Source organism: Prionailurus bengalensis, chromosome E3, assembly GCF_016509475.1.
Source record: "Prionailurus bengalensis isolate Pbe53 chromosome E3, Fcat_Pben_1.1_paternal_pri, whole genome shotgun sequence".
NCBI classification, from domain to species: Eukaryota; Metazoa; Chordata; class Mammalia; order Carnivora; family Felidae; genus Prionailurus; species Prionailurus bengalensis.
In genome coordinates this window covers 36505802-36518076 of record NC_057357.1, presented here as the reverse complement: position 1 = coordinate 36518076, position 12275 = coordinate 36505802, and the positions used below count along the sequence as shown (strand labels likewise).

Sequence of the window (12275 nt, the reverse complement as noted above, 5' to 3'; positions counted from 1 at the left end):
CTCTGTCTTGCTTACCACTCTATCCCTGACACCCGCAAAAGTGGCAAGTGCACATAGACAAAGAATTAATTCTTTTTCTTTTTTAGTTTATTTATTTTCAGAGACAGAGTGTGAGTGAGTAGGGGAGAGGCAGAGGGAAAGAAAGAGAGAATCCCAAAGCAGGCTCTGCACTGTCAGCACAGAGCCCGATGGGGGGCTTGAACCCACAAACCATGAGATCATGAGCCAAAGTCAGACTCTTAACTGACTGAGCCACCCAGGAGCCCTGAGACAATGATTTCTTGAGTTGCATCGATTATTGCTGTGAAAGATGATCACTTTTTGCATTTTGAAACCATTCTTTTGTCATTCATAACCCCTCACAGTCCTCCCTTACCATACTTCCCAATCTAGATCAATCTTTGAAAAATCAAGAGTCAGGCTAATGGCCTGACTTTATGACCACGTGATCCTTTTTTTTTTTAAGTTTATTTATTTATTTTGAAGTGGGGGAGGAGCAGAGAGAGAGAGAGACAGAGAGAATCCCAAGCAGGCTCCATACTGTCAGCGTGGGTGACAGCATGGGTGTCCGTGTGGGGCCCAACCCAGGAACCATGAGATCATGACCTGAGCTGAAGTTGCATGTGTAACCAGCTGAGCCACCCAGGCGCCCCTTTGTGGAGTGACCACGTGATCCTTAACACATTGACCAATCTGACTTAGCTTTCTTTGTTAAATAATCACAATAACAGTAAGGAATTTAACTGGAATAGTGTGTAACTAAGACCCCTTCCAACTTGGAATTTAGTGAATAAACAAGAAAGACAGAAATGAGGCCACAGGAGAGAAGATTGAAGGGAAGTATCTGAGCCAGGCAGAGAGTGATGAGTTATGGCCAGCAGTGGCTCCTCCCAGCCCCCAATCTGTGGGCAAAAATGAACATATTGTCTTCTGGACAAGAAAGTGAGTATAATAAACTGACGTTGATATGGTTTGATCCACATCCGTTGGTTGCATTATAGGGTGAAAGGAAATGAAAGCACATCTGCTTGTGGCCTCTTCCGCTGGAGCACCCAAGAGTTGAAATCTCTCTTCACCCTGATTATTCATCACTTCCCAATAGAATGACCTAAGGAGAACAACAAAACAATGACTTGGGGTTTCTGCTAAATCCCTTCACTTAATCTAAAGATTAGGTCTACTTGCTGTTTCTACCCTGCACTGTAATGTGAGGTTGTTCATCTGAGACACTAGTGAACCTGTAGCAACAGCTGGAAATTGCAAAGGACAAATAAAAACAAGAATGGCTGGTTAATAAGTTGTAGAAACAAGGAATTTGGTTTTTCTAAATGAAGGATGCTACAGATTTCTTTTTAGAAGCTCCACAGAAAAAAAGGTAAACTTTCTCCTAGTGCTGACAGCCGGAATATATTTTTTTAAGCATGTGGCTAATTTCTTTAGAATTCAGGCAGTTATTTTCACAGATGAAGATTCTTGCCTCAGAAAGTGCCAACCCCAACTGTGTGCTGGGCATACAGTCAGAGGTAAATAAATGGTAACAATGAGAACTATTCAGAGCAATTACATAACTGAGAAATAATCTTCTGCTGGGCTGCCTGTGTATGCATGAGCTTTGGTGAATTCAGTCACTCATTGGACTTCAGTGTCTGTATTTAAGTAGGATAAATTATCTTGAAAAACTGTATTGTGGAACGTTCCAGCTCAGGGTGCCATGACATTGATATTTAAGTTAACATCCTTACCCTGGTAACGTTATCATTCATTCGTTCACTTACAAGTAAGTTTGGGTAAATTATCATGTTGAATCTTTGCTGAGAGTGAGGACGTTAAAATGAATGGGGCCCCAAATTTATGGTAAAGTTATAAAATAAAATTTAAAGTAAATAAAACAACCCAAGCTGTGTTGGTTATCATGGATTAGCCAGTCATAGACAGGAGTATATGTTGGGCTCAGAATCCAAGGATATATGATCAGACCCATCTCAGATGTAGGAGAGGTCCAAGAGTCATCCCTCTCACATGTAAATTCTTCTCCATATTCTCAGGTCAGGGTTTTCCTCTCAGAGCTGGATGGCCTTCCTTACCCTTCCCTAAAGTACAGTGCCCTTGTGGGGTGCTTCCTCCCCCAGCAATGACCATTTACACTCCACAGGGCCAGACTCTCCCCACCAAGTCCATAAACCTGCACTCTGTGCAGAATCAATGCCCATTTACAGCTGCTAATGCATTAATAACAGAAACGTCCCTGGCCATGACCTACCTGAGTCATTACACACTAATCATCGGAGGCAATTTCAAGCAGATTGACTAGTGATCGGTGTCCTCCTGGCGTCCAGGCAGGAGGACACACGGCTGCCTTCACAGCCCCTGAGCAGATGGTCTGAGAGCGTAATCGCACGCTACAGCCGGTGTGGGTCTGGCTCAGGAAGGGGAATCTCCATGTCTTGCATGCAAAGCTGTGCTCCCTCACCCAGGGCTCTGCTCCAAGTGCCCGCCTTTCATTTTAGAACAGAATCCAAACTCTCCTCTAAAGACATTGAGGAAACAAGGTTTACTTGTGCCTGAACTGTTCTAGCATGTGCTACTGCCCTGAGGCTGGTTTAATCCTTTTCCCACATTTCCACGTAATCCTTCTCCAGATATGTGCTCCAAAGCTGTCGTCATCATGGGCTTGTGATTTGGTGTTATCATTTCTGTTATAATTTCTTCCCTTGAGTTTTAGCTTGGGCTTTCTTTTTTTGATCTTGCTCTAACATTCCCTACGATCATAATTCTAAGGGCTATACAGTGTATCATCAGGGTGATGTCTTGCTCCTTTACTATGGAATATCTAGGACATTTCTGCTCTTTTCACTAACACCATTATTACCAGAGTTAATCACTCAGGATCTGTAGAGTTTTGTTCCTTAGGGTAACTTACTAAAGATAAATACCCCTGAGAGGAATTGTACAGTCAAAGGATATAAGCATCTTTATGACTTTGGATGCGTATCGCTAAATCGCTTTTCAAAATGGACTGTGTTGATTTATAGCCTTTGTCTTTTGGGCTTTCTCCTCTTAGCTGCCTATGTTTTAGTTGCCTAGAATGAGGATTCAGACTAATTGGGGTTAGAAATTTGAATCACACAGACTCTTTACCTTCAAGGAACTCACAGAATAGAGGGAGAAGCCAGATTACAAAAATAATTGCTCTGTGAACTGTTAAAGCCTTAAGGAAGAAGGAACTTCAGAATCCATGGATTTTGGCACAAGACATTCTTTCTGAAACCATTGGAGTTCTGGAATCTCTCTCTTTGATGCTATTTCTTGACAAGAGTTTTGTGAGTTTGGAAATCAGGTGTCTGCTGGCTCTCAAGTCTTAGATACCATTGTTTTACCCGTAAATTCAGGTATAAGAACTTGTTAATCAGTCTATTTTTATGGACCATCCACTCCAGTACACATTGAAAAATTTTTTGGCAGAAGTTCACAAACATTGTGCACTGCTAAAACAAATAAGCTGCGAGTCTTTGGGCCGTGTGCCCAATAAACCCAGTGGGTCACAGCTAGTAGTTCATTGAGATCATGATAAAGGAAGCTGGGGTCTTAGAAAAGCACAAGACATTAAGACAAACAAAGAGAGATTCAAATCTTGGCTCCCTTTTTACCACTTCTGCAAACTTGGGAAATTTACTTAACCTTTCCCAGCCCCAATTTCCTGTTCTGTAATGAAGATGACCATGGCAACCCACAGGTTTCTTGTAAAGATTTTAAAAAAGAAAAATAAAACCCCTCCTTTTTGCAGGCGGAGGGTTGTTTTTGGGAAAAGCCCTTTGGGGTGGAAAGTGGGACTCTGAGAACATAACTTTGGCAGTGATTGATTCAGCAAAAGGTAGTAGCAAAAGTAACGCTCCGTTTTAGTTAGAGAAGACCTTGTTCTGCTTCTGGTGGGGAAGAAGAGAGGAGAGGGAGTAAGCATAAAGATCCAGCCTGATGGTAGCTGCGTGAAGGGCGGGGACCCAGAGGAAGCTCGGTTCTACAGTCAATAGAAAGGAAGCTGTTACTACAGTTCAGTTTGAAGCCCTCTTGCCTTGTTGTAACTTAACCCCTCTCTCTGCCCCATGCCCCTATCCCCACAAGAATAAAATTAACCTCTTCCTTCAAAACTGTTAAAATGTTTTCAAGAGTGAGCTTTTAATGGAAGTTCTGGGAAGTGCTAAGTGCCTGCCTAAGACCATGCAGTGGAAAACAGGTGTTGTCCTCTGCAGGTCTGAAGATAAACTGCTCATGTGTTGGAAATCTGCTCATGGGCCTGGCCATGGGCTAAGCATTTTGCGTGCATTCCCTTGTTTTATCCTCACAATGACCTAGTAAGATAGGTCTTGCTAATTACTGCTGTCTTACAGATGGGAAAGCTGGCCCCTGTGTGGATTGCTCAGAGTCAGATGGCTTGTAAGACTTGGAGCTGGGTTTCTGCTGTAGGGTCCACACCTCTGACTATTGCACTGACCTCTTTCTGTATGCCTGACCCTGGGTCAGAAGTGCCCATGGGAGTGTACATTTCATCAAGGAAATAGCGGCAAGGAATTTTGGCTTCACAGGGATTTGCGGAGGGTGATGTCTAAAAATCGCCTCTAATGTCTAGCTTGTCTTTATAAGTTTACTTCTCTAAAAAGTAGATTAAATGGATGACTGGTACGAATAAGGAGAAACAATTCTAGAGAGTTCTCATGCCACGTTCTCTTCTCTATGCAAGAAAGACTGCAACATTCTCCGTGGTTACCAGGGACTGTGTATCACACAAGATTCTTGTTAGTATAGGCAAAGTGGAGAGTCACTGAGAGCCACAGCCCTGAGTTTCCTGATGCTCAACATGCCTGTAGCCTCATGATCGTTTGACATTCCCTCAAGGTTTTCAGTGGGCTTTATCTGAAGTTTCATCCTGAGAAATAAAACAAAAAGCACAGATGAAGGACTAACAGGCAAAGAACTGAATTGTGCCTTTGAGATATATACATTATATAATATATATGTGTGTGTGTGCGTGTGTCTACATATATATGTGAGTTTTCACATTAATTTTAATACATATTTTAATAAGGAATTTTGGAGATGGGGTAGTAAAAGGATTGTAACTATTTCAGTCTAGAGTAAAAAAAAAAAAAAAAAGACCTTATTATTCCGAGCACATGGTCCTGCCACTGCATGGTGCTGGCTGGCACAGATTGCAAGCTTCTTTTCGAAGGCACACTCTGCACACGTTTGAAGAGCCTGCAGGTGCCACACCTGCACCAACCCTCACTGTGCTGAGCTCAAAGTCATCGGCAGTACTTGTCAAGCCCTCTATTCCCCCTGCGAGAGTTTTGATCAGGGATGTCGTCACAGGTGAGGAATCAGACCTGGCCTCCCATTCCCGTGACTCTCTCCCTCGTACCTTTTCTGTAGGAATTGCTCTCTCGCCGTATCAAGCAGGTGGCTGAGGCTTTCATTCACTCAACACACACACAAGAAATGCTCTTCTTTGCCAGGCGTGGTTCTAGCTGCTGGGGACACAGTGGGAAACAAGACAACAACCAAGTTGCCCAAGCCCATGGGCTTAAATTCTCTGACAGTTTCGCAAATAAATGTATAATTATAAATCGTAGGCAGTACTGTGACATAAACACTCAGCGCGCTATGAGAGTCGTACAGAGTATAGTAATTTAATCTGGGTGATCCAAGAATTGCTATTAAAGTTGGGAAATTCTAGGGAAGAGTCTCTGGGCTGTGGCAAGACCTTTGGGGCTTATGAAGAAGAAAAAGAAGGTGTGGTTAGAGCAGAGTGCTGGAACAGTGTTAAAAGAGCTGACAGGGAGAGATATTCATCAGAGGGCAGATTTTAGATTTTACCACAAGTGCCATGGGAAACCATCAAAGGATCAGAAAAAAATAAGAACCGTGATTATATTTATGTTTTTGAAAGTATTACTCTAGCTATTATACTGAAGAAGGTTTGGATGCAGGCCAAGTGGAAGCAAGAACAGTTAAGAGCTGTATTGAAGTAGTCTGGGAAGGCAGGATGATATTGGCTTGACATGGGATTGTAAGTATGGGGATGGGAAAAAGTTCAAGGATCTTATCTGTGTCTCCATCCATCCATCCACTGACCCACCTATCATATCATCCACCATCATCATCATCACCATCTCTTCAACATTGTGTAAAATCCAGTCATTTGCTCAATTCTTTACTGCATCAGTGGCTATCACCAGTATATTCTAAGTTCTGCAGAAATCATGAAGGTGGTTTTGTTTTGTTTTTGTTTTTTGTTTTGTTTTTCTTTTTTGTCCTAGGAATGGCTAAATTGTTTCTTCTTCCCCTGTTAAAGTTTGCTTGGAGGTTGTCCTGTTGGCTTCTGCATTCCCCTATGCTGCTGTCACCAGTTTTACCTCAGATGACACCGTTTGCTTTTACATAAGTTTTCATGCATTGAAGTCTGACATTTTTAATAGTTCTGTCACCCGTGTTACAACTGGCTGCTGAAAAGATACGAGTGATGCCTGCAGGAGATGGGGCCATCTCAGCGGTTTGTGTAACACCAATGGGGTGTGAGGTAACAGGAAAATAATTAGTTTAGTTAGATGTAAATGGAAGACAAATGAAGACACCACTAATTTGTGGATGCCTGGGAGCTGGGGTGGCCTGCTTCGTTTAAGATTTAAGGAAGAATAATTGAATCAATAGCTATGAAAATGAAAGCCATATTAGGAGACTTTCATGCAACATATAAGGTGGGAAAAGCTAAATTCAATCAACGTGCATTTACTAAGTGCTTCTTACGTACCTGTCACTGTGTGAGGCATTTTAGCCAAACTAAAGGGGGTAAATAATTGCAAGACATAAATAAGGTTTTACACTCTCCGTGGGAAGTCCAGATTTCAGAACATATGAATGCTTCAAGCGTATATTAGAAAGACTGAGTAGCAATTGTAAGCTACATTAATAGGCAATGCTCTTAGGGACAGCAGGAATAACATTGAATGTAAAACACATTAGTGACTCTGTGACTGTGCTTAATTTACTTAACCTCTCTGAACATCAGTTCTCTCCTTTATAAAATGTCTATCACAGCATAGATTGCCATTCCGTCTTCATATATGCACATGCACGCATGTGAGTGCACCCACACACGGATGCTGGTCAGGGCTTCTCAGAGCTGCATTGGTGGTGTTGGGGCTGGATGGTAGCTGCAGAAAATGCTCTACACTATACTATTTTGGTGAATTAAATGGAACATTCCAGATGTTCAGAGAAGAGTAAGTCAGCATAAAGCATGTAATGGACTGGAACAGTATATCATTGTTGGAAAACATATGCCCACTTCTTTCTATACAATTGGAGAACATATGCAAGTCAGTATATTAGCTGCATCTTACCAAGCATGGACCATCTTAGTAGATATTAGTGTCATTTGAAACCATGCTAAAAGTATTCACTGTATTTCATTATTGATCCCAATGCCATGCGTTGATATTCTCAAGATTCTAACATCTCTTTCCTAGGGTATGTTCTTGTATGTTGTGGTAAGCTTGTTTTCTGCATCCAACACTTCTCATTTGTTGGTTTGTTTTGTCTTAAGATTTCTCCATTTCTAGTCTGTTTTTTATTCACTGTCTTTTTGTTAATCTCCCTCTTTAACATCATAACTTCTCTCTTGGCTTGCATTCTTTTATATCATATATCTAATTTTTCATAATTTTTCAGTTTTGATTTTTCAGAGTCATTTTCATGGAATGGTTCAGTCATTTCCTACCCATCTGAAAACTCTTAAAATTGAATTAAAAACATCAGAAAGAGATAGATATTTTTTTTTATGTCGTGTTAAAAACCACCTCAACATTCCCCAAGTGGAGTTACTTACTCTAAAACCCACATCACCAAATGGAGACTTAATTATAGCTTCAGCTCTCCCAGAAGTGGAATCCTAAGCCAGTCAATTGGGAATCACCTGAGTAGCAACAGTTGGGTCCTCTGCCTGATAGACCCTGCCACCCCCAAAGGAAACCAACCTTGCCATAACCTTGCCTTCTTTGCATATTTTAACTTCCTTGTTCCAGTTTCCTTCTGTCAGCCTGTAAAAGTCTTTCGTTTTTAATAGCTCCTCAGAGCTCCTTTCTATCTGCTACATTGCAGACTGCCCAATTCATGAATTGTTGAATAAAGCCAGTAAGATCTTTTTTTTTTTTTTCAACATTTATTTATTTTTGGGACAGAGAGAGACAGAGCATGAACGGGGGCGGGGCAGAGAGAGAGGGAGACACAGAATCAGAAACAGGCTCCAGGCTCTGAGCCATATGCCCAGAGCCTGACGCGGGGCTCGAACTCACGGACCGCGAGATCGTGACCTGGCTGAAGTCGGATGCTTAACTGACTGCGCCACCCAGGCGCCCCAGAAAGCCAGTAAGATCTTTAAAATGTGTTCAAGGATGCCTAGGTGGCTCAATTGGTTGAGCATCCAGCTTCGGCTCAGGTCATGGTTTTGTGGTCCTTGAGTTCGAGCCCCACATTGGGCTCTGTGCTGATAGCTCAGAGCCTGGAGCCTGCTTCAGATTCTCTCTCTCTCTCCCTCTCTGTCTCTCTCTCTCTCTCTCTGCTCTGGTGTCTCCCTCTCTCTCTCTACTTATCCCCACTCTCAGTCTGTCTGTCTCTCTCTCTCAGAGATAAATAAACATAAAAAAAAATTAAAAATTAAAAAAATCAGGGGCGCCTGGGTGGCTCAGTCGGTTAAGCGTCCGACTTCAGCTCGGGTCATGATCTCATGGTCCATGAGTTCAAGCCCCGCGTCGGGCTCTGTGCTGACAGCTCAGAGCCTGGAGCCTGCTTTGGATTCTGTGTCTCCCTCTCTCTGTGACCCTACCCCATTCATGCTCTGCCTCTCTCTGTCTCAAAAAAATAAAATTTAAAAAATTAAAAAAAATTTTTTTTTAAAAATTAAAAAATCAAATGTGTTCACCTGAATTTTGCTTTTTAACAATTTCATTAAGTTTAAGGTGACACATACTTAAATTTATATCTCATAGGCATTATAACTTGGTTTTTAAAACATAAATGAGTACTTAGAAGCCTCTGGTTTTTCTAATAATACTATACTTAGAAATCTCTGGTTTTTCTAAAATAATAATTTCTAAAATAATACTGTTTTATTTTCTAAAATAATACTAATTTCTAAAATAATACTACATATTGTTTTGTTATTTATCAGTTAATATAAAAGTGATTTTTTTTTTAATTTTTTTTCAACGTTTATTTTATTTTTGGGACAGAGAGAGACAAAGCATGAACGGGGGAGGGACAGAGAGAGAGGGAGACACAGAATCGGAAACAGGCTCCAGGCTCCGAGCCATCAGCCCAGAGCCTGACGCGGGGCTCGAACTCACGGACCGCGAGATCGTGACCTGGCTGAAGTCGGACGCTTAACCGACTGCGCCACCCAGGCGCCCCTAAAAGTGATTTTTCATATCACTAGATGGTTTTCTACTTCCTCATTTGCTGGAGAAATAAAAGAAAGCCACCTTATGCTAACCCTTAAAAAGGACATAGCTACTTAATACCCTGAGGGCTTTAGAACAATTAAAATGAATTAAAATTACTTTATTTTTAGAGTGGGCAAGTAGGAAATGGAATGGTTAGACTCAGAAGGATTTTTCTAGAGATAGATTTTACCGGCTGAATACATTTGCCTTGATTAAAGAAGGAAGTAAGAACTTGGAGAGGAAATCCAAGTAATACTATATAAGGTTATTGAGAAATATTGGCTAGTGGTGCTGAGAAAGATAAGGACATTGGTTGGCTATAAGAAAAGTAGTTTTATTAAAAGTCAACTGAAGATACCAGAATGGTCATTATATACTGATAAATAAGACTCAACATCCCATGGATTTAGGCACCCTTGAATCTCTGTGTGTGGACTGGGTCATAAGGAGTGTTTTGTCTAAGCTCGGTGAAGTAAAACTCTAGATAGAGGGCAGGCAAATATATTTTTCTTGCTTGCCATTTCGGATTAGTAAAGGCTCCCTGTTGTTTTGTTGAGAAGATTGCATATGAGCTCAGCAGGAAAGCACTGTGATTGATTAGCAATGTCTTCCAGGGGTATAGGAATGGAGGAGTGGTGGTAGCACCTGTGCCAAGTCTTACTATTCTCTAGACAGGACAATACTTTACCTTGTGGTCAGAAAGGGGAAGCTATGTGCTTCTGGAGACTGTGTCTACTTGACCAGGTGAATAATATTAAGACGATTTTGTTTCACAGTACTGTCAGGCAAGAGGGGAGGAGTGCCATCCTAGAGTCTCAGGAGTAAGGTTACATTTCAGTTGGGGATACCCATTAGTATTTCTAACCAAATTCTTTTTCAACACAGTGGTTTAATTGCAGGAAAAATTGCTTAGGGAATACTATTTGATGGGATGTAATCAATTTATGCTATTGGGTTCTGCTACAGATTACACTTTTAAACACACAGGGCATACTGGGACTCTTGGTTCCATTAATTTTAGGGCAAGGCAACTCAGAATGGAATACAATGGCTTTGAGGTTGGTCTTCTCATTTTTGACTTTGTATGAGCCCCAGGTGGAAGATTTTGGCACTGTGTGCTGCTGTATCTTTCATGCATCTGTCTAAGCAGATGCTTTATCAGAGAAGAGAGCCAGCAGAGGGAGGAAGTTGTAGAGATGTGCTGTTGGTAATGTACCTGGGGAGAGCAACGTTTCCTTAACCATCCCTATTAATCGTTGTAAAAATGTAGAACAAATGAAAATAAATAAAAATGAAAACTATGTCATAAAATATGTAAACTGCTTTCCAATATTTTATGTATCTATCATTACTACATGTGCATTGATTGGCTTTCCAGGTGTACAATAAGCATAAGTGGTGGGTAAAGAGAAGCAGAGAATCAGGGGATGGGAGCTGATGAACATAGAATCAAGCCACCATCTTTGAAGCCAGCCCCTGACGGTTTGCAGCTTCTTGACCTCCTGAGCTTTGGTTTTCTCATCTGGAAAATGGATCAACAAATCAGAAGTCTCAATAACTGTTATGTATACCTAGTCCTATTTGAATATGAGGACATTGTGACTCAGAGAAGACAAGACCCACAGGTAGTAAGTATCCGAGCTAGATTAGATGTTCCAAATGATACCTGAAGAAGTGCATCGTGACATGCTGCACAGAGGACTGGATTTATTACCAATGGTGCTTCAAATCCCACCTCATCATACACTCTCTGTAAGATCTTTGCCAATATCAAACTTCCCTCAGCCTCAGTCTTCTCAGCTATGAGAGCTCTAAGAATCTTTAAAGATCTGTCATCTGAAAATCAAATGACATGGTACATGTGGCAAGTTTTCACAACAGAACATACCATGCAAATATAGGGTAGCAATATTTGCAAGACCAGATGTGTAGCTACAAGAGAAAGTCAAAGAGAATGTGGAGGTCCTTTAGCCTGGGAGTGAAAATGATCTATACTGAATTATTTCAAAGTTGCTCGGAGCCTAGTCATTTATACCATATTTGATAAATATCAGATTCAATAAATATGATTTATTGAAAGTCTGCTATGTGCAAATCCCTGCTCTAGTTTTCATTTACAATGAAGTGCAGCTTACAACAAAATCCCTATCCTAAAAGACCTGAAGATTGCATTGAAAAGAGCAGTTTTCAATCAGACCCACTTTGTTTTGAAACCTAAAAAGTTGAGAGCCTTTCTTATTACTCAACAATTTCTTTCCTTGGGGATATTCTAGAAATGCTTTATATTTACATATGTTCTGAACCCTCTGGCGTATTGATATCCCTTTTTCTTGCTCTCCAAAATACCAAAGAAGGATGACCCTGATGCTGATGCCAAGTGTTGTTCTTACTCTGCCCTCCCGACAGGGATGGTTTCTGAGAAGCGGATCTAGGGTGAGGGATATGAACCACTGCCATTTTTTTGAAAAGTCAAGATTGTGTACCAGGGTCATCCAACCTGAAGCAAACCCAAAATGTGAGCAAATGATAGAATGAGGATATAAATGCGTGTTGTGGGCCAAGAGAGTCAAGATCATAAAGGAGTTGAAGTAAGTGAATTGGTGAAAACAAGTGACTCAGAAAGAAGTCTATAAGCAGAGTACCTACCAGACACTACTTTCCTGCCTGCAGTCAAGCAGAGGCAGATGTGTAGGCTATAGGGACACATGCTGCAAAGCAGCCAGTGCCGTTTATTGTTTCTATTTTTCCTCTAATAAATGTCGTAGGGAGGAGTAAACAATCATT

The 12275-nt window shown here is 41.2% G+C and overlaps 1 protein-coding gene and 1 pseudogene across 19 annotated transcripts in view; both read left to right on the top strand.

The window, feature by feature from the left end:
* Positions 1–12275, top strand: part of RBFOX1 (RNA binding fox-1 homolog 1) — a 1791866-nt gene that overhangs the window by 587434 nt on the left and 1192157 nt on the right. The window lies entirely within an intron of this gene.
* Positions 5169–12275, top strand: part of LOC122472044 — a 118065-nt pseudogene continuing 110958 nt past the window's right edge.